Source organism: Macrotis lagotis, chromosome 1, assembly GCF_037893015.1.
Source record: "Macrotis lagotis isolate mMagLag1 chromosome 1, bilby.v1.9.chrom.fasta, whole genome shotgun sequence".
NCBI classification, from domain to species: Eukaryota; Metazoa; Chordata; class Mammalia; order Peramelemorphia; family Peramelidae; genus Macrotis; species Macrotis lagotis.
Window position 1 is genome coordinate 909,794,335 of NC_133658.1, and position 24,351 is coordinate 909,818,685.

The following is a 24,351-nucleotide window of genomic DNA, read 5'->3' on the forward strand; positions in this document are numbered from 1 at the left end:
GTTTGAAAACTGGGCAAATCCTACTCAGTAGATTTAGTTAAGAGAGGGAATAACATTATGTTGTGTCATATATATTCCAGGCTAAGAGCTATGAAGGGTTAACACAGAAATAGTTGTACTTCAGAGCTTAGATAAGGGAGTAGCTGCATGTCTGAGCTAGCAAGGTGTATTCCCAGGCTCAGATAGATAGCGCATTCTGAGATAATTACCTTCTGCACTTTGTTTATCAAATCACTGTTTGGTTCTCAAAACAATCACCTAAGACATACACAAGGTATGCATGTGAAAAAAATGCTTGCTAAAATGCTTATGTAATGGGTTACGTAAATGTAGAGTATAAAAGTATGTATCCTGTGATCAATAAATGAACCAGCTTATGCATCATATTGATGTTGGCACTGAGTTCCCTCCCCCGGACTCAACAAACATACATTCCCAATTGGTCTTAAAAATCTATCTTAGCCTTAAGGGAAGGGGGGGGAGAAAGAGAGAAAGAAAAGAAAAGGAACGAATGGACGGATAAAAAGGAAGGTGAAGGTAAAAGTGAAAGTAATAGAAAAATTTAAAAGAGAAAAGAAGCAAAACATTGGGAGGAGAAATAAGAGGAAAGGAAAAAGAAAAGCATAAATGGGGAAAGAAAGTATGGAGGGAAATACAGAATTAGTAATCTCAACTGTAAATGTGAATGGGATGAACTCTCCCAAAAAACAGAAGTGGATAACAGAATGCATTAAAAACCATAGTTCAACAGTACGTTGTTTACAAGAAACACATTTGAAGCAGAGAGATCCACACAGGGTAAAGGTAAACAGCTGGAGAAAAATATATTATGCTTCAGCAGAAGTAAAAAATCAGGGGTAGCAATCCTGATCTCAGTCAAAGCAAAAATAAATCTCATTAAAAGGGATACCGATGGCACCATAGACAATGAAGCTAAATGATTATTAAGTATATATGCACCTAGTGATATAGTGTTTAAATTCTTAGAGGAGAAATGGGTATTATTTTTGGCCTTGGAGAAAGTGGTGCCACCTGATGTAGAGACTGAAGAAGGGGCTGACACTCCTGACCAGCAGGGTCAAGGCTCATTTCGTGTTTTTAAGTCAACTTTCCTGATAGTATTGATAAGGCCCCACCCAGTCTTGCTATATTCTAAGGACCCTTGGACAAAGCTATTCTGTGTTTTAAGGCCTCTCCTTACTCTGACATTCCTGATTCTAAGGACTCCATCAACCCTCATCACCCTTCCCCCCACCCCCACTCACATCATCTCTAGTCCAGAGTTCTTCCATTTTCTGCTCTGAGATTCTTACTCAGAAGGGAAACTTTAGCTCTCTTCTCCAAAATTTAAGGTTTCTTTCAGGAATGATTTTGCTTCTCTTTTCTCTCTCTATTTTGTACTGGGAAGAACAGAGTAAAATAATTAACAGGGAAATAAAGAACATAGTGCTGTTCATCAAAAATTCCTGATTTATCCTGGATAGAACTTTCTCTCCTTGCTGTTTCCCCAGTGGACTGTGATATTTATGATATCTAGGACTGTTATTTGCCCTTCTTTTTATGATCCACACTTAGCACTGTGTCTGTTACCTGGTTGTAGGTTTATCAATTAGAAGACCAATGACATCATGGATGCTGCTGCTGGTTTATTATTTAGAAGACTACTGACATTATGGGTAATGTCCTGACTACTGCATATGTTGAATTGAAGCAAGATAGAACTGCCCAAAGTTGGCAGCCTCACTCTCTCCTCTAATCCTTTAGTCTTCCAATTCTTCAAGTCTGGTGGCAGGACAAAAGGCAGGTGAGATTAGGTGAAAGGTAGGTACAGAAGGTGGAGGAGCAGCCCTGAAAAGGACTGGACAGCCTTCACTCCAGAGGTGTTAGGCCTCTCTGAATTCACCATCCACCACTGCAGATACAGATATACCCCCTGCCTCCTAATAGGTTTTTAATAAATGCTTGTTGACTAGACTTTACCTAAGACAGGTGAGGAGATGGAGGAAAAGCCAGCATGTCTGCCCTTAATGATTCAAATCCTAATCCCTGACCAACTCGATCTTGGATCCCTGGGAACTGAAGGAAGCAGCACAGGGGACTAATGATAACTTTGTGGGTTATCTCTGAACCATATCAGAAAATGAGAGAGATTCCAGAGGGGAAAATCAAAAGCAAAATTTTAATAACTGGAGATCTCAATGTGCTTGAAGAGCTAGATATAACTAAACAAATAAATAAAAGAGAAATTAAGATATTATAGGAGAGGAAAAAAGTAAACTTTCAATTGAATAATGTTTTTAAGTTTTTCTGATAACAAGATCTGGATTTAGTAGAAACTTTTTTTTAGGTTTTTTTTTTGCAAGGCAAATGGGGTTAAGTGGCTTGCCCAAGGCCACACAGCTAGGTAATTATTAAGTGTCTGAGATGGGATTCCAACCTAGGTACTCCTGACTCCAGGGCCGGTGCTTTATCCACTAAGCTACCTAGCCGCCCTAGTAGAAACCTTTAAGTGCAAACAAACATTTAGATATTAGAAAGTTAACTATGTAATATATCCTGGAAAACTTACAGACATATACATATATGTGTGTGCACTTGATTGAAATATATGAACCATTCCATAATAGATAATGTTCAAAGGAAATGAATAGATAATTCTCAAAGGATGGATGAAGTCAGTCTTATCAACAATCATATTTTATAGTTTCAAATAACTAATACTAAGAGATTTGTAAATCAAAACTATCCTGAGTCAATCCTAAATCCATCAAATGGCAAATATGACAGAGAAATCATCACTGTTGAAGTGAATATGAGAGGACAGGTACACTAATAACACACTGTTGGTAGAGTTATGAATGTTGACAAGCCATGATGTAGGGTAATTTAGAATGGTACCCCAAAAGTCATTAATTGATATTAACCCATGATAATATCACTAGGCTTCTCCCCTCTACAAAGAGACCAAAGAAATAAGGAAAGGTAAAAAAAAAAATCACAAAAAAAATTCATATCAACTTTCCATCTTTCCTACAAAGAATTGGAAACTGGGAAGAACAAAGTATTATGATTGAACAAATTATAGGTTAAGATTAATACTCAAAGTGGGTAAACTCAAAAATTGACTGATGTTTGTCCTTTCTTCTTTTTTTTTGCAAGGTTACCCCAAGGTTACACAGTTAAGTATGATAATTCAAGTGTGTGAGGTAGAATTTGAATTGAGGTCCTCCTGAATCCAGGGCTGGTGCTCTATCATCTGCATCACCTAGCTGCCTCTTTTTCCTTTCTTCTTGAAGAAGACCATGATATCAGGGAGGTGATGCTATAACATGCACATGAATTAGATTTGAGTGCGGGGTTGCCGTGCTAAGTCATCAGCCTCCCTTTCTCCTCCAGAGCCATATGGGTCCAGTAAGCAAATATGAAATAGGACAACTGGAGATGGCCCTGGATACAATGAGAGATGTTGATCTTTTAAAAGCTAGGTCTTTCCATGTCATAGGTTGACCAAAGTCATTAAGATTAGGTCAGAGAGATGAGAAGAGGCCAAGAATGACCACCGAAAAAACAAATAAAACAGGGAGGGTGAGACCCTCAGGATTTCTCAGTGACCAAGAAGAGTAGAAGAGAGGGAAGGATACCTCCAGTCTCCTGAAGGCTCTAGTGTAATCTTATACCCGTTCTGTATTTATCCTGAATATTCTGGTGTATGTATCCATTGTCTCCTCAATTGGAACATAAGCTCTTTGAGGGAAGGATCTGTTCTTGCTTTCCTTTGTATCCTGAGAGCTTAGTATGATGCTTAGTTGAGATTAAGAACTTAATAAATTCTGGGGCGGCTAGGTGATGCAGGGGATAGAGCACCAGCCCTGGAGTTAGAAGTACCCGAGTTCAAATCTGACCTCAGACACTTAATTATCTAGCTGTGTGGCCTTGGGCGAGCCACTTAACCCCACTGCCTTGCAAAAACCTTAATAAAAAGAACTTAATAAATTATTTTTGACTGACTGACAGAATACCTTAAGCAAAAGCACAGAGGTTTGAGAGTACAGAGCTCACTAGGGTTCAGTTTGATTGAAACATAAAGAAATGATAACAATAATTATAATGGCTAATAATAATCACTAGTAGCATATAGTGCTTTAAGCTTTACAAAGTGTTTTTATAAGTATTATCTCTTTGGATCTTCACAAAGACCCTGAGAGGTAGATCCTATTAACATGCCTATTTTACAGATAAAGAAATGGAGGCAGAGATACTAAGTGACTTATCTAGGGACACAAAATTATTGTGTCTGAGGCAGGATTGAATTCAACTTGGTCCAATGCACTACCAAACTGATACAAAATAAGACTGTAAATAAGACTGGCTGCTGCTAAAATATAAGGGCCAACAAACAAAGAAGTTTAAGTTTACTTGAAAGGCAATCCAAGAACCATACCTAGGAAAGTTTATTCTGACGGTGCTAGGAGATCCAGATGGTATTGTATATTGGATTTGGGGATAGCTTGACTGCTAGGAATGCATGGGTTTAAGTCTTACTTCTCATACTTAATGACTCTTTTGACCTTTGGCCTTCCTTGGACCTCAATGCTCCAGCCAACTCTGGGACTATCAGTGGCAGAGCAGGTGATGATGTCATATTAGAAAAGATTGTTTCCTCACAAGAAGATCTTGACATTAATAAAATCATGACCTCAAATTTAAGTTAGAAGGTGCCTGAAGAAGCAACTTAAGGGATATCGAGTAGGAGATGTATGGAACTTACCTTTCAAAGTTGGGGAGAGATCGAAAGGTGGAAGAGGAATGAACAAGTCCAATGGAATGGACAGCTATGGGGTTTATCTGTGACTGCAATCATTTCTTGAGGCAGACTGCACCAAGATAAAAAAAATCATAGGAAAAAACTCCAGGAGAATGGAAGGATGAAACTGAAACAAAGATAGATCAAGGCATCCTCACCAAACAAGAGAGAAAGTGAATCCCCAAAGACAAAAGTCAGGCAGTTAAAATTAAAATGGAAACAACTGGAAAACAAATATTTTGGGAAATTTCTCTGATAAAGATCAGCTGTCACATATACCTATAGAATAAGTAGAAATATGGAAATAGCATTATCCACTAAATAAATTTTCAAAGAAGCAAGAGTAGAATGTTCTTGAGGGAAGAGACAGAGTTGCCATCAGCTATGTTTTTAAAACTACTCCAAATCTGACTTCCAGGGCAGAGCCAAGATGGCAGTGCAAAGCTAACATTCTCCTAGAATCTTTCCCTACCAAAGATAAATGAAGCCTCTACTCTGACATTCACACTACAAATCCCACCAAGAAAAAGAGAAGATTCAAAGAAGTTTTCAACTGCTGACATCATGGAGGATCTTCAGTGAAGGTCTGTCTCTTTGGGGGAAAAGGAGAAGTAAAGTGCAGGACATGGGAGAGTGGAGAAAGCCAGCAGGAGGCTTTTAGCCATAGTGCAATCCAGGTCCCGAGAGCTTAATAATAACAGAGATCCTGGGAGGATCCCAAACCTAAACAAAGTCTGAACCCTGAAAACACCAGCGTAAAAGATAGGACTGGGTTGGGAACAATCCTCTGTTAAGTTAGAACCTGAACATAAAGGAGGAAAAACAAAACAAACCAACAAACAAAAGCATCTTCAAAGGCAAGGCCTGGAGTGCATAGCCAATATCCAGAGATCAGACCCCAGCCCTAACAAAATAAAAACTTGGATCTATACTCCCTATACCCCAGGAGCAGAAGTAAAACAGCAAAAATGAACAAAAAAGCTAAAAGAGTACTCACTATAGAAAACTACTTTACAGACAAAGATGACAGCAATGCCATGTCTGAAGAAGAAGGCAGCGAAAAATCACTCACAGGGGAAGTAGCAAAACAGTCTATAAATTGGACTCAAATACAAAAGCTCATTGAAGAGCTTAAAAAAGAATTTAGAAATCAAAGAGAAGAAGAAGAAAAATGGAAAAGAGAAATGAAAGTCATGCAGGAAAATTGTGAAAAGTTGACCAAAGAAATCAACTTCATTAAAAGTAAAAATAATCAACTGGTAAAGGAAACACAATCTAATTGAAGACAATAAAATCCTAAAAATTAGAATTGAACAATTTAAAAACCAATGAATCTACAAGACTACAAGATTCCATCAAACAAAATAAAAAGACTGAAAAAAATTGAAGAAAATGTAAAGTACCTACTAGGGAAAATGAGTGACCTGGAAAATAGATCCAGGAGAAATAATCTATGAATCATCAGACTACCAGAAAGCCTGGACCAACAGAAAAGCCTGGAAAATACCATGCAGGAAATTATAAGTGAAAACTGCCCAAATCTACTAGAACAAGATAACAAAGAGACCCCAGGATAAAAACTCCAAGGGCTGTAACAGCCAAATCCCAGAACCCTCAAATAAATTGTAAACAGCAAAAATGGAAACAATTCAAATATAAAGGGAACACAATCAGACTAACACAGGACCTATCAGCCTCAACACTGAAGGATCAGAAGAACTGCAATAATATATTTCTTAGAGCTAGGGACCTGGAATTGCAACCCAGAATGTACTACATTGTAAAATTCAGCATATACTTTCAGGGAAAAAGATGAATGTTCAACAAAAGAGAAGACTTCCATAATTTCCTGACACAAAGACCAGAACTGAATAGAGAATTCAATCACCAAATACACGACTGAAGAGTTGCATAAAAAAGGTAAATGAAATGAGGACTGAAAAAACAAAACTGTTTTAAACAAATGTTGGTTGACTATCAAATTGTATACAACCCTAAAAGGGAAGATATATAACACTTATAATTCTTTAGAATTTTACTTCTTTGGGGCGGCTAGGTGGCATAGTGGATAAAGCACTGGCCTTGGAGTCAGGAGTACCTGGGGTCAAATCTGGTCTCAGACACTTAATAATTACCTAGCTGTGTGGCCTTGGGCAAGCCACTTAACCCCATTTGCCTTGCAAAAATCTAAAAAAAAAAAAAGAATTTTACTTCTTTATGGATAATTAGAGGGTAGAATATAATTGAAAAGAATGAACCTAAAGGATATGGGTATAATTGGATCTTGTCTCTCAACTGAAGAGGTCCAAGATGACATCACTATATTTCAGATAAAAAGCCCTGAAAAAAAGAAAGCAGGGATGTTAACCTTAATTTAAATGTCTCATTTTACTTTGATTCACTTTAATCACAAGGTAATTACACAATCACAAGCTAAGTCTAATGAGGGCATCATAAACTGCAAGAACCTAAGACAGTGTCTCTGTTACTTACAATCATTTGTAAAGTTCTTGGGTGAAGCCTCCAGAGCCTCCCAGTAGAGATCAAGATTCTTACAGTTAATTAGATCAACATTGGGTGCTTCACTTAGCAAAGGGTTAAGTACCCTGGGTGGGGAGGGGGGGTAAAGTGAGAAAGAAAATAGGCCCGGGAGGAGGGACACAAATAGTTCAAGAAATGATATGGCTTTGGATGATACTATGGCTTGTAAAGAGGACTGTGTGTACTTGAAAGATACTCGAAAAGAGGGTAAGGTAAAAAATGATTTTAATTATAATTTGATGCAATTTGAATCATTGCTGCTTATCAAGCAATCAAGTAAACAATATGTGATATCTTGGTAACAATAGGAGCTTATAAAGCAATCAAATAATTGAACTGTGATTGATAATACCTGATTAATAACATTAGAGCACCAAGGGAAGAGGCACAAAGATTTACAATTTTAGAGGGAAAGAAGGGAGACTGAATGCTGAGTAAATTCTATCCAATAGATTTAGTCCAGAGGACTGAATTTTACAATAAACTTGGGTTCAAAAATCTAACAATATACAGGGAAGGGGCAGGGACTGGGAAAGGGAAAGATAAAGGAAGAATGGAGTGATAAGAGGGAAGGGAAAGTATAAATGAAAATAAACTGAAAGTTAAATTTTTAAAAGAAAAGTCAAAGGGGAAAAATACTCCAAATCACTTATTAACACTAAAGAAAATGCAAATTAAAATAATTTCAAGATTCTACACTCACCCCTATGAGATTGGCCAAGATGACCACAATAGAAGTAGGGGTCCTATTGGAGGACAGACACACAAATGCACTGCTGGTTGAGTGATGAACCGGTTCAACAACTGAAAGCAATTTGGAATTATACTTCAAATATCATGAAACTATGCATGCACCACAGAAAGGAATATTTTTCCATAAAGGAGGAAGGAACCCATATGTACAAAAATATTTACTTTTAGCTATAGTAATAACTAGAAACAAAGAGAGTGATCATTAATTGAATAATGACTGAGGGAATTTTGGTTACATAAGAATAGAAGTGACATTACTAGCAAAGAAACTGGTTCTTGGTTTTTTTCTTTCCAGGTGTAAGAGAATGTTAAGGAAACTTGGACTCATAGGTCCTCCTGAGCTGTCCCCGAGTCAAGGGCTTCCAAACTGATTCCTGCCTTTCTCCTGAGAAGACCTGTAGGCAGTGAGAACCTCAGGTACTTCCTCAGATCCTGAGGTCCCTAACTGTCATTTATGCTTGACTATGCCCTCTATTAGTTGAACAAGATTAGTAGAAACAGGTAAACCAGTATCTCTGAAGTGGTGAAACTAGAGCTCTCAGTCCTAGGGTTTCCTAAAGAATGAGCATCTTTGAGTATATCATTATGCTCATAAAGAAAGAAAGGGTCTCTTAGAACTAGGAGCTAGGGAAGAAAGTTTTTGCTGAATGCTACACCTGGTTCAACTTTGGCAGACATAGACACAGAAGAAAAGGTACTACAAGGCAACCACAATGGGCGATACTAAGGATGTTCTAACTCTGGGGAGGAAAACAAGAAAGGAGAAATAAAAGACTTAAGAAAGTCTGGTCTAGATTAGTGAGGGAGTAGTGCCTCAGACCTCCTGCACATAATACATGAATATGAACTCTCATGGTGCCTAAAGAAATAAGAAAATACTGTTTTTAGAGAATCCTTGAAAGACTTCTTTGAATTGATTCAGAGTGAAATGAGAAGACAGAGAACAACCTATGCAATAACAATGGCATTAGCCTGTGAACTCCTTGGGACCAGGGATTATCTTTTGTCTATCTTTGCTAGGCTCACAGCTAAACATAATGTCTACCTCTTAGTAGATGCTTAACGATTGTTGATGGATTGCCAGCAATGTAAAAAAAAAAATAACTTTGAAAGACTTAAAACCTCTGACTTAAGAATGTGGTGACCAACCAAGGCTCCAGAGGAAGGAAAGAAACAAATAATTTTATTGTGACTACTATGTTTAGCACTTTACAAATATATCTCATTTTTATCCTTACAATAACCCTAGGAAATAGGTGGTATTAATGTCTTCATTTTATAGTTGAGGAACCTGGTGCAGACAGAAGATCACATAGCATATAAGTGTCTGAGGCTGGATTTGAACTTGTCTTCCTGATCCTAGAACTCTATCATTGTGCTGCCTCTTAGAGAAGGACAGTGTACTCAAGATGGGGAATGAGATAAAAATAGACCGATGAATATACCTATTTCTTTTGCTGGACCTTACTTATTAAAACAAAGTATTTTTTTGACAGGTGATAGTAGTATATCCTCCTAAACTACCCTCAAAAGAAGAAAAAGAAGGAAGAGGGTCATTAAAGTCTTTCAGAATACCAGCAAGAGAACAAAACGGAAGAGAACAGATGCTCAAATAGGAAGCCTTGAAGAAACTTCTCATATTCCTTAACCAAGCAGGATGTAGGGAAACAAAGATTTGTGATTTCATATATTATTCCTTTTTTTTTGCACACTCCTATTTACATGGAAATGCTTTATTGAAGTTCATAATTAAAGACAAATTTAAACAAAAAAATAAAAAGCCCGGTAGAAAAAAATTTTATTTTATCCTTAAGACAATGGGATGTCCTTGAAGTTTCTTAAGGAGATGATGACATGATCAGCTCCATGATGTAGGAATAGCAATTGGCCAGCTGAGCAGGGAGAGAGGCTAGAGACAGGAGACCAAGTGGGAGATGCTAAATGAGGTGCTAGGAACTCAAGCATCTAGGCTCCCAGCCCTCTTCCCTGGAGGACCTAAGCCTCTTGACCTCTTTCCTCCCAAGATCCTCACCTTGAACCTGAAGGATGCTGAGACTGTGGGTCTCATGTTGGTTCTTCCCCTCACAGAGGAGGTTCAGGGCAGGATCCAGCTTTTGCCCCAGGCTCAGGCTGCTGTTGGTTCAGACCCTTAAGGTGCTGGACACTAGATGGAGGGTGCCTTTGCTGCTGTTGTCCTGTAGAGTGCTCTCCCCCAACCACCAGCATAGAGTGGGGGTTGGTTCAGCCTGGACAGAGCGGGTGCAGAGCAAGCCTTCCCCAGTCCAAGAGCAAGAGGAGTTGAGCAGCTTTGGGGGGGGGGGGGTCCAGTGGGGATGAGGGAAGAGATGGGAGTCTATTGTAGGCTGCTCTGACCCTCTACCCTTCCTTACCTCCCACCTCCCATCTTTTCTTCTTCCCTTCCCCAACCCCTTGACACCTCCCATTTTGCATTCTTCCCTTGCCCATTTCCCAACCCTTAGCACCACCTCCCATCTTGCCCTCTTCCTTTTCCCATTCACAACTTCCATCTTGACTTCCTCCCTTCTCCAGCCCCACCCCACTTCTCATTTTGCATTCCTTCCTTCCCCAGTTCCCAACTCCCACCCCTACCTCCCATCTTGCCCTCCACCCTTCCCCACCCACAGCCCCACCCCATCTCCCAGTCCACTCACACTGCACAGAGAGCATCAGGGAGGCTTTCTTGGACATCTGTGGGCCCTGAGTTTGGCAAGTATACTCTCCAGAGTCACTAGACCCCATGTAATGAAGTTGCAGGCTCACAACCCCAGTAGCTGAAAGCTGGGAGATCTGAATTTGCTTCCCTTTAATCCAGTTCAGAGAGATTGTTGGGTTACTGTCAGCATCACAGCTCAGATTCAGGGACTCCAAGACTGGAAGATCTGGGACCTTGGGACTGAGGAGAGAGTAACCCCAGAAGAGGTGATGGCAGGCACTACATCCCCTGTACCATCTTTTCTCCAAGATGCACATTGCCCTCTTTCACTGCCTCCCAACACCTGGGCCTTGCTCCCTACCTTTCTGTTTTCCCTGGAGAATCTGAATGGTTCTTGGAGCTTCTTGGGAGTATCTGTAAGGAAAACATAAGACTCTGGAGAGGGTAAATTTGGTCCCTGTCTTTAGATTTTACTAGAAAATAGCAGCCCTCTATGTACCATCTTCCCTCCTCTAGGCCTCAGTTTCCGCCCCAGAACTTACAGGTGACATTAAGTTGGACAGATTTTTCAGAGGTCACAAAGGGGTTCTTAAAAGTTACAATGCAAACTGGTATATGTATGTCATGGAACACTATTGTTCTATTAGAAACCAGGAGGGACGGGAATTCAGGGAAGCCTGGAGGGATTTGCATGAACTGATGTTGAGTGAGATGAGCAGAACCAGAAAAACACTGTACACCCTAACAGCAACATGGGGGGGATGATCAACCTGGATGGACTTGCTCATTCCATCAGTGCAACAATCAGGGACAATTTGGGGCTGTCTGCAATGGAGAATGCCATCTGTATCCAGACGAAGAACTGTGGAGTTTGAACAAAGACCAAGGACTATTACCTTTAATTTAGAAAAAAAAAAACTACTGTCTTATTGTCTGATCTTGCTATCTCCTATACTTTATGCTTCTTCCTTAAGGACATGATTTATCTCTCATCCCACTCAATTTGGATCAATGTATACCATGGAAACAGTGTAAACATTGTAAAACTCAAAATAAATAAAATCTTTAATTAGAAAAAATATACATAGGCAAATGAATGAATGTTAAAAAAACTTTCATTACATGTATTTGGAAAAGTAAAACATCAGTAAAAAATAAAATAAAATAAATTTTAAAGAAAAAAGAAGGTTATAATGCAAATGATGTTGGAGCCATGGTCCTTGGGTTTGAGAATAAAGGAGACCTTTGAAACAACAAAGTGCCAGGTCTGGAGGAGGAGAGGGCAGATTCTTTCCAGAGAAAGATGAGGGAATTCTCCCCATCACAGGCCCCTGGCATCTTGCAGATCAGAGTCCCTTGGACCCCAGTTTTCAAGGTCTCTGGTGCTTGGATATCTGGTTTCTGTGTCAGCTCTGGAGGAAAAGAGGAATGAATCATACCTCAAGGGTGCAATCACTTCATGTTATCAATGGATCCTTTCCTGTATTTATCTCCCATCTTCCTAGCTCTCTTCCTCCTTTTCTGGGCTCCCTCAGCTGCCTGTAAGCCTTGAGTCACTTACCTGATATATTAACAAACACCTTCTTTTCAGAAATGCTTCTTGATGGTCTTTTCTTCAAGCTGAGTATATAATTCCATGTGTCCAATTTCTGAGCATTCTGGACGTACAGAGAGCAGTTATGGTTCTGAATATTCCCCATAATTTTGAAGCGATATTTAAATCTTTCAGATATTGGAATCCCTTGCTTACTGGAAGCCACTAGGCTTTCATTCCAATGCCAATTTAGGAAAATCTGGTTCTTGACTTTGTCCTTCCCAAGGTAAGAGAAGGAACAAGGAATTTGTACACACAAGTTCTCCTGGCTCATCACAGTTTCAGGGATGTTCACACTGAATTTTGCCTCTTCTTGGGGAAGTCCTATGGGGAGAGAGAAGATCAGGAGCCTTCCCCCAGGCCCTGAGGTCCCAGCCCCCATCATCCAGTCCTCAACAATTGTCCTCACCCAATTTTAGTCTGTCACTACTTACTTCCCCAGATGACGGGCAGCAGTAGGCATACCAGCATTCCTGAAGAGATAAGACTAGAGGAGGAATCCAAGCTCCATCCTGGGACCTCCTCCAACCCCAGCATCTGTGAAGATGTCAGTCTGCCTGCTCAGAAGGACAGGCCTAAGGAAGTTACTAGATGAAAGAGGAATGGGGTCCAGCCTCTAAAGAAGCTAAAATTTCTGGGAACTAGGGAGGGGAGTTCTCAAGCTCATCTATGACAGTCCCAAATCCAAGGGAAAGGACTCTTTCCAAAGGCCACAATGGGGAAGTTGGGGATGTTCTGCTTCCAGGATGGCAAACAAGGAAAAAGAAGCAGAAGTAAATTACTGATCTATACTACTGAGGAAACTTCATCTAACCCCTGCTGGTTAGACCTGAGAGTGTTCATTGGCATGAACAAAATCTAAGTGTAGCTGAGGATATCAGCTACTGGATATCAGGATAACCTGTCCCAGGGTAGCTTGGAGGTAGATGCTATTATTAACATCATTTTACAGGTGAGGAGACTGAGGCAGACACAAAGTCATTTACCCAGGGTCACAGAGCTAGTAAGAGTCTGAGACAGAATTTTAATTCAGGTCTTCCTGACTCTGGGTTCAACCATTTATCCATTGTGCTATTGAGCTGTGTGCAAGGGTTCAATGGGTCGGATTGAAGTGAAGATGTGGGGAAAATATCCAGAAATGACTTTGGTATAGAAACAAAGACTTATAAGAAAATTTTTAAAAATCTAAGCCAATTGAAAAATTCTCTTCAGCGCCACTGCTCTCTTTCAACAACTTCCTTTTCTTCTGGAAGCACCTTGTGAAGAAACATTTCTTTTTGTTTTCGGAATTTGATTCTTGAGAGATTTTTGCTCTTGGACTGCCTTCTCTGGGAGGGTTTTGAGTCATGGACTCCTTTCTTTGAAACTTTGGAAGTCTGTTCTCCTGAAATGGATGATGAATGTTAGTAAATATCTAGCCTTTCCTTCTATCTCACAGATTCCAAGTTGGATTCATTACTTTGTCTCACAGTTCCCATTATTTCTATTTTCAAGATTAGTTCCTCTAGTTAAGGACAATTATGTTTAGAGTAACCTTTACTCTTGCTGGTTCTTTTTCCTTTTGAAAGGTGAGGACCAATTGATTTTGTCTTAGAAGGCTGAAAATGTAGTCAGCTTAAAGGAAGGAGTTGTTTCTACCTTAGCTAATATAGTCTTACAATCAATTAGTAAATGAATCAGTATATCCTTGCAAGGTGTGTTAAAGGTTTTTATACAACCCTACAATAATATGTGAATGTATCTGTTTCTTTCTCTTTAGCTCTGTCTCTGTCTCTTTATTTCTCTTTGTATGTTTGTCTGTCTATCTGTCTTTGGGTCTCTCTGTCTCCCTGTATTTCTCTCTCCTCTCTATGTCTGCCTCTCCCTCTCTCCCCGTCTTTGTCTTTGTCTCTCTCTCTCTCTCTCTCTCTCTCCCCCTCCCTCCCTCCCTCTCTCCCCCTCCCTCCTTCTCCTCTGCTTCCTCTTCCTCTTTCTCCTTCCTTCTTTTTCTCCTTTCTATTTTCCCCGCTCCAGGGGATTATAAGACCCTGGTCAAAGACAGAAGGAAAGTCACTATACTGGAAGCATCTTGTGATTGGATGAATGAGTTATACCTCTTGAAACTATATATAATAAATCAGTCCACATTTCTAAGGATTTAGGGTGGCATGGAACTTTCTCTCCTTTTTAATTGACTACAGGATCCATTGTAGACATTGCATTGAACCAGGAGCAATGACACATACTTAAGGTTAGATATGAATTGATAAAGATAGTCACCCAAGGAATAAACTTCAAATTACATGTCCCCTCTCAGCAGAGAAGAATTCCTGGTATGTATTTTAAAAATTACCCTGGAGTCTCAGTTAAGTGGCCCACCCAGTACAGACACTGCACCTAATTAGAGATGCATGAGAACTTTGCAAAGAAAGAAAGGGCTTCTAGACCTGGGAGTTGATTTGGCCACATATGTTGTTGTCTACTTCATAAGTGATATCCAACTCTTCATGACCCCATTTGAGTTTTCTTGGTAAAGACACCGGAATGGTCATGCATTTCCTTCTCCAGTTCATGTTACAGATGAGGAAATTGAGACAAGCTGGGGAAATGACTTGACCAAGATCACACAACTAGTTGGTTCTTATCCTTTATTATTGAAGAAGACCAAAATGACATCACTGTGTTTGAGACAAATTATGGTTTGTCTGACTGTGACTGATCACATCAACAGGAGCTTGGAATGCTCTACCACAGCTTGGGCACATATAGTTTATGTGAACACCTGGGGTGTGTAAACTTTCATATGTCATGTTTCCTTTGAGTTGTTTCAATTCTGCTTTCCTCATAAAGTGCAATACCCTCTCTGATGAGGGCACACCATGCTGGATGGTCCTGGGTCAGTGTCTCCCATGCTGTACAATGAATTCTAAAGTTCCTAAGAGACACCTTCAGAATGTCTTGGTGTCTCCTCTTCTGACCCTCTTGTGAGTGCTTGCCCTGTGTGAGTTCTCCATGAAATATTCTTTTTGGCAAGCATATGTCTGGCATTCTAACAACATGCCCTGGCCATTGTAGTTGCACTCTCTGTAGTAATGTTGAAATGCTTGGTAGTTTAGCTTGAGAAAGGATCTCAGTGTCTGGTATCTTCTCCTGCCAGGTAATGCTCAGAACCTAAGACAATTTAAATGGAAGTGATTCAGTTTCTTGACATGGTGCTGATAGACTATCCAGGTTTCACAGGCATATAGTAATGAGGTCAGCACAATAACTCTATAGATTTTCTAATACCTTTTCTTTCCCACCCTTTGCTTCCCCAACAAGGAACTAGCTCTGGCAATGCAAGTGTCAACCTCATCATCAACCTCCCAGAAAGAACACAGTCAAGATACAGGAACTTGTCCACAGTACTTCTCCATTTGCTGTAATCAAGGGTTCCACATTTGGGTGGTGTGGTGTTGTATGATCGAGCACCTGGGTTTTCTTGGTGTTAATTGTTAGATCAAAGACAGCACAAGCAGTAGAGAATTGATCCATAATTTGTTTCATCTCAGCATCAAAGGCTACATCGTGTGAACAATCATTGCAAACAGAAGATCATGCATCCACACTCCCTCCACTTTGGTCTTGGTTTGTAGCCTTTTCAAATTGAAGAATTTACCATCAGGGCTATAGCTGACCCAGAAGTCACGTTCATCCTCAGAAAAGGCATTTGATTATGTTGGAACCAGAACCCCAGAAACCCCTTTTCAGCAGAGTTGGGAAGTTAGTATGGGATGAGCTGCCACTGACCACTGTTTTCCCAGTTGTAGAGCTGAATGGAGTGCCTGGTTCCTAATAATGAAACTTTATCTGGAGTGAAAGAAAAATTGTTCATTGTGGTTCTTGTGAGAAGTGGGTGCACCCTCCAGCGAGGAGCACACTGGACAGAAACTAGATCCAGCCTTAAATATGATCAGCAAAGCCCTAACTCTCCCATCCAGAAATGGTCTAAACCTTTCAGGGTTACAGCCTACCTAATACGCCTTCCTCATATCACTCCTTGATGTGTTCCTCCTCCCTTGCACAGGCTATGCTGCTGAACCTCAAGGGATATATAAGTTAATGTGCCTGAAGCTAATTAAGCATATGTGTTAGTGAGAAGTTCATGCCCATCTCTTGAACCTATCCAACCTGAGCCAGCACCTTCAAGAAGAACTAAAAGCATTCTACTGGCTTTATGACTGGACAGGATTGATCCCCTCCCCTTCCTTCTCATCCTGTTTTTCACATTCCTGCATGTATGCTGTACCATTTGGACTTCATCAATCACTCAGAGACCCCTGTTTTTGTGATATACTGTTCTGATAGTGATCTGTGGAAACCCAACCAACAGCATTTTCTCACAAATTCCCCCATTTTCTTTTATAATAAGAGTTTGGTTTCCACACCTCACTAGTTCTTTCCTTCCCTCAAATTGCTTTAGCATTAATTTGCAATCCTTAGCACTTCATTACCAGAGATGTGTATCCATCCTATTTTACTAATAGATTCGTGTACTATTGGAGTTACTAATTGAATCATACATGGGAGTCGCGCAGGTAGCAGAATTAACCTGCTCAGGACCAGTAATATAACACCTAACAAATGTCTCCACCACAGACTTGTGAACCAATTCATCTAAGACATGCCAAGGATTTCCTGGGGAATGGAGACAGCATTCAGACTGGGAGCTGGGGACTCAGCCTCGGCAGTTGAGCCTCCAGGGGAAGAGACAGGTTGGGTGGAGATTTGGACCCAATTTTTCTCCTTCCTATGCCCCTCCCCCTAACAAAACAATCTTAATAATGGGCTCCACATTTATAACCATGACAAATAAATTGATATTGAACATGTGAGAGGAGAATCAGATCCAAAAGGAAGGAAGAACATTAGGGGGGGAAATGACATTAATACATAAGACAACTTTTAAAAATTGAAGGTAATAAACTTTGATCTTTATTTTAAAAAAAAAAGGATTTCCTCTCCATTAACCCCAAAGGATGCTGGCCTTCTGAGGGATGGGGAAACCTCTTAGTGGCCTTATGAATCTTGGAGGAACTGGTCTCAGAGAGAGAAAAGAATTTTAACCAGAATATCAGGGTATTACCCAACTGGAAATGATCCAAAGTCATTTCCATTTAATGGGCTATTGGGAAGCCTTCATGTGTAATTTTTTTTGGTATCTATTTATGGGCTCCTTGACTCATCTGCTTTTTTGTTGCTGTTGTTAAGTCATTTTTCCATCATGTATAACTCTCTTTAACCACATTTGGGGTTTTCTTGGCAGTGATACTAGAGTGGTTTGCTGTTTCCTTCTCCAGCTCATTTTATAAGAAGTGAGGCATAGTGATTGGCCCAGGTCACATAGCTAATAAATATTTGAGTCCAGGCTCAGCACTCTATTGTGCCATCTCACTGCCCATCTGTTTTTTATGTGAAGTGAAATAAATGTTCCCTCCTACCTGAAATGCTTTTGTTTTCCTGTGTGCATTTATAGGAGCTGGGGGGTGGTTTTATACTCATATGTGGAAATAAAAGTATCTCATAGGGCATGATATTATTGACTCTGACCCCACCTTCTCCAAGCTCTTTATTTCTCCAAGTGGCTTAATCACCTTATCTGAACTCCATGTTCTTAGTTGGGGGGGCGGGGGTTGCCCATGCAGCTTTAAGTCACTCTCAGCATCCTGTGGTTTGGTTTTGGTTGGAAAGGAAAAGACATATATATCTATTCCTTGCAACTTCTACTCCCATTTATAGACATTATCCAAGCTGGTACCATTAGCTCTTCTAAAGGCCTTTGAACCTCAGAAGAATTTTGTTCTAATGAGTTTGAAGGCCAATAACCTTCCTTTTTCAACCCCAGGTTGGTTCTTGTCCTTCCTTATCGAAGAAGACCAAAATGACATCACTATGTTTGAGATAAATTACTGTGTATCTGCCTGTGGCTGATCAGACCAAAATGAGCTCGGAAGGCTCTACCACAAGTTGGGCACAAATAGTCCTTGTGAACACCTGGAGTAGGTACTCCAAACTTATGTATGACATGTTTCCTTTGAGATGCTTCAATTCTTCCATCCTCATAGAGTGCATCCCCCTTCATTGATGAGGGCACACCATGCTGGGTGGTCCTGTGTCAGTGACTCCCATGCTGTAAAGTTGATCCTAAAGTTCTTCAATGAGACCTTCATGATGTCTCAGTATCTCTTCTTCTGACCCCCTTGCAAGCTCTTGCCCTGTATGAGTTCCCCATAAAATAGCTTTTTTGGCAAGTGTACATCTGGCATTCTAACAATGTGTCCTGCCCATCACAGTTGCTTCTCTGCAGTAATATTGGATTGCTGGGCAGTTTAGTTCAATAAATGACCTCACTGTCTAGTATCTTCTCCTGTCAGGTGGTCTTCAGAATCTTCCTCAGACAATTTAAATAGAAGTGATGCAGTTTCCTGACATGGATCTGGTACTGTCCAGGGTTCATAGTATATGGCAATGAGGTCAGCACAACGGCTCTATTGACCTTCAGTTTGGTAGTCAGTCTAATACCTGTTCTCTCCCACACTTTCTTTTGGAGCCTACCAAATACTGAGCTGGCTCTGGCAATTTGTGTTATCAACCTCATTAACATTTTGTACCTACCTAGGAAGGACACTGCCAAGGTAAGTGAACTTGTCCGCAGTACTCAAAACTTCTCCATTTGCAGTGATCTATGGTTCCGTACATGGATGGTATGGTGCAGGCTGATGGAGCACCTGGGTTTCCTTGGTATTAATTGTTAGACCAAAATGAGCACAAGCAGCAGAGAATTGATTCATACTTTTTTGCATCTCAGTTTCAGAGGCTGCAGTGAGTGCACCATCATCTGCAAACAGACAAGATCATGCACAAACCCTCCCTCTTCAGTCTTGGCTTTTAGCCTTTTCAAGTTAAAGAATTTGCCCTTAGTGATGACCCTGAGGCCATGTTCATCCTCATTGAAGGCATTTGATAACATGACTGAAAGCATCATGCTAAAAAAGTATGGGTGCAAGGGCACATCCCTGTTTTACTCCATTGGTGACTGGGAAATCTCAAGAACATCGCCCACTATCCAGAACCTGGGCATACTGATGAACTTTTCTTGGCAACCAGATTTGACATAATTTTCCATAAACCCTAATGATTTACAATACCAAGGCCTTGGTCAGATCTACAAATGACCTCTGTTTTGTTCCAGGCATTTTTTCCTGGAGTTATTGGGCAGAAAATACCATAACAACTGTTCCTCTACCATTTCTGAAGCCACGCTGGCTCTCAGGAAGGGAACCGACTTCTAGAAAGATCAGCTTATTGAGAAACACTCTGGCAAGAATCTTATCATCAACGACTAAAAGAGAAATACCTCTATTATTGTCACAGGACAATCTATTCCATTTACCTTTATAGAGATGGATGATGGAGTCATCCTTGAATTCTTGGGGAAGAAACCCTTCATGTCATAATACCTGGAAAATTTCAGTCAGTTTTTAGATAAGAAATGGACACCCCTCATGTGTGTGTGTGCTCATGTGCGCGTGCACACACACACACACACACACACACACACACACACACACACACCTTATATATCTCAGCTGGAATAGAATCAGCACCAGGTGCTTTGCCACTTTGAAAGGAGCCTAATGGCATTCAAAACCTGTTCCTCAGTTGGAATTTAAGTTAGGGAGTGATTGACTTCAACTTGAGGTAGGTAGTCAGTGGCTTCCGTATTGATTGCTGATGGTCTTTTAAGAACACTATAGAAGGGTTCAGTCCATCACTCTAGGATCAAGTCCCTATGATTAATCAATGTGGTTAATCAGCACTGAGTAGTTGAGATTCGCCATATGTCTCTGACCCATAAATAGTCTTCAGAGCATCATAAAAGTATTTTGGTTTGTTATTGTTTGCATAAAATTGAATTTCATCTACCTTTTTACTGAGCCAAGAATCCTACATCTCTCTAAGGCTTGCTTGGACTTTACTTTTAAAGTAATTAAATACTGCCTTCTTAGGAATAGATGAACTATCTTCCTGTGGAGTTCTCGTTTTTCACTTAGCAACTTTTGTATTTCCCCATCATTTTCATCAAACCAGTCTTGGTGTTTGCCAGTGTTTTGGACTAGATGAGCAAATGAAGTGCTGTACACCAGATCTCTACCCATTCGTTGTCTGCTCCAATTGTGTGTTGGCTCAGTTTTCCCTCCAAAAACCAAAAAGGAAAAAAAAGAACCCCAGGTATTTATCCCATGGACTGTTGTACAATTGTGTCTCCTCCATTTGATTCCTATAAAGTTGGTTTTATTCTTTAGATACAAGTATAAGATTTCATATTAGTAGCCAATGCTTTTTATCTGATTTAATTTGACCAAGACTTGAGCTTGTCAAGAACTTTGTGAATCTGAACTCTGTTTATGAATTATGTTTTTCTTTCCAAGTTTTTTGTCATCTGAAAGCTGAACAATCTGCCTGCTACCCTTGGATTTCTGTAAATAAAGAATACAAATGTTGTAAAAGTTACAGGTCCACCTGTGCTTTCCACTCCTTGGAAGACTTTTTACAGGAACTGGATGAGCACCTGTGTCTGGTGGAATAAAGGTAGGGTTTCTTTGTGTGTCATTTGAGCTAGATGGGTACTGAGCTCTCTTGTGAGGCATCTTGAAATTTTGCCATTCTATGACTGAAATAGGGTGGCAGCCAATCTGTCAGTAAGTGAATAAGAAGGAAGTACTTATTAAGTATCTATTCAACACCAGGAATTATTCTAAGGACTCAGAACACAAAGTAAGTCACAAAGAATTCCTGTCTACAAGGAACTCACTTTCTAAGGGAAAGGAGACAATGCCCTAATAATTGTACAGGGCAAACCTTGAAGTGCTGTATAAATGTTGGCTATTATATCATTTTGTTGTCAAATGACAATATCTAGCAGCTAATCTGAAATGTGGAGTGAATGGGAGAGAGGTGTTGAAGATACCAAAAAAAGTGAGATTCTGCATGACTGGGAGCAGGGTGGTGCTCTTGACCATTCAAGGTGCCAAAGGAAAAAGTTTTGTTGCTGTTTTAAAGACTAGTTCTCTCCATTTTGTCCATCCTGCTAATAAAGAAGCTGCTCATGGACCTACTATTGGTTGGCATGGAAGCTTTGACCCATTCCTTCTTTGACTTGGTTCAATTTGTCCCTCCACAGACCACCTGATGGCTTCCCCTCCCATACTGATGACACTAGCTTGGACGCTTATCTGGATAACACAACAGAATTCAAAATTCCCACATTCAAGAGATTCCCAAACCTCAACCTCCTGGTAAACCGAGATTACAAAGACATATGATAATTTTTTAACTGTTTAGTTATTTTTCAGTTTTATCTGATTCTTTCTAATCCTATTTGGGATATTCTTAGTAAAGATATTAGAGTGGTTCACCATTTTCTTCTCCAGCACTTTTTCCAAATAAGGAGCTGAGTCAAGGAGGGTTAAGTGACTTGTACACAGTCATGCAGCTAATAAGCATCTGTGACTGGATTTGAACTTGGAAGACTCCAAGCCTGGCACTCAATCTACTGCATTACATATGGGCTCTTATGTATGTTAATGCTTGGAAATAATGGGAAAAATTGAAAGAAGGTAGGATTGGAGGAGGGGAGGGAGGAGATAATGTGTTATTGCCCAGGATTAATTATAGTTCTTTTTGGCAATTTGGTTCCCCTTCTTTACCCCAGGGGCTCACCCTTGGATCTAGATGTAATTGGAGCCCCAATAAGTTTAACACATTGTGGCTCATCACTCCCTAGCTCCAGTATTTGTCAGCCTCATCCTTTCCCAGAACTAAATATTCCAGGTATGTACCATTATACCATGGAAAAACACTCCAGTAGCTTTGTCATGGAAATCCTAAATGGAGTCATAAAGAGTTGGACATCAGTGAAATGACTGAAGAATTGTTTATATGTTAATGGGGGATAGGAAATTAATGTATTCTCAGAACTCTTAATAGCTAGAAGGGTGTTGAGAAAGGTGAAAATGACTGGGGTATGGTTTTGTTCTGGGGTTTTAGTCTTATGGAGAGGCACAAGGGGGAGGGACTGGGGATTTTGCTGTGGGGAGAAAAAGAATGAAAAACTCTATTTCATAATAGATGAATATAAGATAAAGCTGTACAACCTTGAAAGAAGGGGCGGGGAGGAAGGGTATACTATGCATTGCAATTTATTTTTATTGAATAAAGGAAGATTGAATTTAAATACGTAGAGATTTTAGTCTACAAGTAAGACACAAAAGGAAATAGGAGGGGGCAAGAGCAAAAGAGAGGTATAGATAAGGTTTAAGGAGGAAAGTAGGATATGTAGGGAATAGTCATAAGCAAAAACAATCTGAAGTGTGGGCAAGAGGAACATGAAGGAGTAAAAAGGAGTAAAGACCTGGGAGCAAGGGCAGGGTAAAATTGAGAGAAGAGTAGAGACAGAGGAAACTAATTAGTGTAATTTAAAAGCTACATGTCAGGCAAATTCCTTCCGTTCTACATAGCCATCTCATTTGTAAAGAAAAAAGGGGAGCAAAAAAAGAGGAAAAAGGAATGAGGACAGGTTGAAGTAATTAAATGATGAACAATCATAATTTAGAACATGAATGGGATGAACTTAACCCATAAAAAGGAAAAAAGGGTTTAAAAAGAAAAAAGCAGAATTGCCAATATGCTGTCTACAAGAAATATCCCTAAAGTACAAGACTCATAGAGTTAAAGCTAGAAGGCTGGAGCAAAATCTTTTGTTCCCCAATTACTTGTAAAGATAGTTTTTCACACTTATTTTTCATAAGGTTTTGAGTTCCACATTTTTGTCCCTCCCTCCCTCTCTTCCTTCCTCTTACCCATGACAGTGAGTCTGATAAAAGTTATACACATAAAATCATACTAAAGATACCAAACGTAAGTTTCACATTAGAAATAATGTGAAAGAAGAAAGAGAACAAAAGGGAAAAAATACAATTTTTAAAAAAATTTTAATTAAAATTTTTAAGAAATGAATTGAATTGAATTTTAATGAAAATGAAAATGCTAATCTGCATTCAGACTTCATAATTCTCTGGATGTGGATAGCATTTTCCAATCAATTATGCTTCAGTTAAATTCAAAAAAGAAGGAGGGGTCAGCTAAATGGTTCAGTGAATAGGACCCTGGGCTTGGAGTTAGAAGGACCTGAGTTCAGATCTAGTCTCAGATACTAGCAGTATGACCTTGGCAAGTCGCATGACTGCCTACAAAAAAATAGAAGTGGAGTTGCAATCATACTTTCAGATAAGGCTAAGGTAAATGTCTTAGAGATAAGGAGGGGAATAGATTACATTTAATATCCTAATTAATTGCTCAATAGCAATACTTTATATATGTATGTAAAAATGTACATATGTATTCCCAATTTAGATACTAAATATATCTTAAATATTTAAAGAAAAATTTAATTTAATTGGAGAGAGAAATAGAGAAGGAAACCATAATAGGGCAACTTTCGAGACCTAGACAAATCAAGCCAAAAGATAAATGTTGCATATCTAAAGAGAACTTAATAAGCACAAATAACTGATGAGTACTATATCAGAATTTAAAAGAATTTAATTACTCAGCTGTGCATTGCACCTTTATAAAAATTAACCAAGTGTTGAGGCATAAAGCTTCACAAAAATATAGAAAAAGCAGACATACTAAACACATTTAATCATAAAACAATAAAAGTATATTCAATAAAGGACTCAAATTTTAAAAGTAATTGAAGACTAAATAACAGAATTCTGTAGAATTGATGAGTTTAAAGAACAAATTATTTAAACAATTCCAAACGATCCTTCTATTCAACCTCCCACAAACAGAAAAATGAGTTCACTCAGACTCACTTTCCTAGAAGCATGAATTCCACATCTGTCCCCTCAGGATCTTAGGGTTAACCTGAGGGATTAGGATATATCTACTTTCTACTGT

General features: G+C 39.5%; 1 long non-coding RNA gene and 1 pseudogene across 1 annotated transcript; one reads left to right on the forward strand and one right to left on the reverse strand.

Moving 5' to 3' along the window:
• The first annotated feature begins 4,626 nt into the window (after positions 1-4,626).
• On the forward strand, positions 4,627-9,802 carry LOC141509742 (uncharacterized). Its single transcript, XR_012474699.1, has 3 exons — positions 4,627-6,724; positions 8,394-8,515; positions 9,595-9,802. It is a non-coding gene; the product is annotated as an uncharacterized LOC141509742 (long non-coding RNA).
• Positions 9,803-9,936: 134 nt separating this feature from the next.
• Positions 9,937-12,903, reverse strand: LOC141508772 (sialic acid-binding Ig-like lectin 5; annotated as a pseudogene).
• Between the last annotated feature and the right edge of the window lie 11,448 nt (positions 12,904-24,351).